The sequence below is a fragment of the Convolutriloba macropyga genome, unplaced genomic scaffold (assembly GCF_964194025.1).
Source record: "Convolutriloba macropyga unplaced genomic scaffold, txConMacr16.3 SCAFFOLD_6243, whole genome shotgun sequence".
Lineage (NCBI taxonomy): Eukaryota > Metazoa > Xenacoelomorpha > Acoela > Convolutidae > Convolutriloba > Convolutriloba macropyga.
Genome location: NW_027449953.1, coordinates 11,401 through 13,041, shown reverse-complemented (window position 1 = coordinate 13,041; position 1,641 = coordinate 11,401). Strand labels below are relative to the sequence as shown.

At 39.2% G+C, this 1,641-nt stretch overlaps 1 pseudogene; it reads right to left on the bottom strand.

Moving 5' to 3' along the window:
- Nucleotides 1-1,157: 1,157 nt before the first annotated feature.
- Nucleotides 1,158-1,309, bottom strand: LOC142355503 (5.8S ribosomal RNA; annotated as a pseudogene).
- Nucleotides 1,310-1,641: the final 332 nt, after the last annotated feature.

Below are 1,641 nucleotides of genomic sequence, written 5' to 3'. Positions count from 1 at the left end.
CTACAGTCAACATAATACTCGTTGCAAAATAAGTGCTCGGCATCTGCAATTTTCCAAAGACGAAGTTTCGCCAGTTCAATTTTCGCTCGCCAATTATGGCTACTAATTCACACGGTACTGAGCTCAACAACATTAAATTTGTTCAGCAAGACTTTCACATGTTGATGTTTTGGCTTTCGCCTACTAGAAGCAACATAATACTCGTCTTGTTAGCTCATTCAATGAGAATAGCTTTTCCCGTTGAGAATTTTTGCCTTCAATTGGCGTTGTAGTGAGTTTGGCTACTCAGATCACCAAATACTTGTGACAATTCGAACCAGAAATGTTTTCAATTTTCACATGCTGATGTTTCGGATTCAACCTACTAGAAGCAGCATAATACTTGTATTCAACAATTTCTGTATCAAATCCCAGTTTTCTCTGGTGCATCTTTGCCAAACTATTCCAAACTGCCTGAGTCTGAATACCAATTACAGGTACTAGTAAATGCACGTTACTAAGGACTATATAGTTCTAGGTTACTGTACACAACGACGTTCACATGTTGATGTTTCAGCTGCCGCTTACTAGAAACAACATAATACTTATCGTGCATACCTTTCCATAACTTGTCCTTTTCAGATGCATTAGTTTCCCTTTGTCTTGGCTTCTACAGTCAGACTGGCTACTAGTAACAGCACAGTACTAATCACATATCGTTCTACAGTTTGCAGACAACTTTCACATGTTGATGTTTCAGCTTTCGCCTACTAGAAACAACATAATACTCGCTGTATACATTTGTAGTTCTCTATGTAACTTTCATGTGAAGAAGTTTCGCCAGTCTTTTTGACTGTCTCAAATCTGAGTCATGCTTAGGCTACTAGTTGCTTCATAGTACTTATCGCCTCGAGATCATTGAACAAAACTTGATTTTCACATGTTGCTGTTTCAGCTTCCGCTTACTAGAAACAACATAATACTAGTCTCATTAAGTTCCGTCTCTTTGCAATTTTCTTATGAAGAAAATTCGCCATCACAATGACTCCAGCAGTTCTTGATCAAGGAATGCAATCATTGATCAGAATGCTATTATTTGAATCGGTTCTGCTTTAAGTGTTCCAATTTTATTGGAAGCACCAACAATAGAACATCAATGTGTTCAATCGAGAGTTATATAACCCTGAATCGGACGCAGTCAACAGCCGAAGCCGAGACCGCCTTTTGCGTTAGAGAGGTCGGTAAACAAATCTTGCGATTCATACCGAATTAACACATATAGCTGTGCTCCTCTTCGTAAAGCGAGCCAAGTGATCCCCTGTTGAAGGATGTATTTGGACCAATCTAGTAGCATTTGGTTTCCAACAAGCTCTCCCAAGTTAGCTTACTTATTGGGCTTTTCAACCAATTCGGTTGGCTACAAGCATCATCAAAGTACTAGCCACAGTTTGATCGCAAAATTCTACGACTTTCACATGTTGATGTTTCGGCTTGCGCTTAGCCTACTATAAGCAACATAATACTAGTCATATCATAGAGCGTGATCAGCTTGTGACGTTCTCATGATGAAGTTTCACCAACAGTGTCTCACTTCGAGCTTAAATCCAGCTACTAGTAACTACACAGTACTGACTGCAACGATAACTTTTATCTATACCTTTC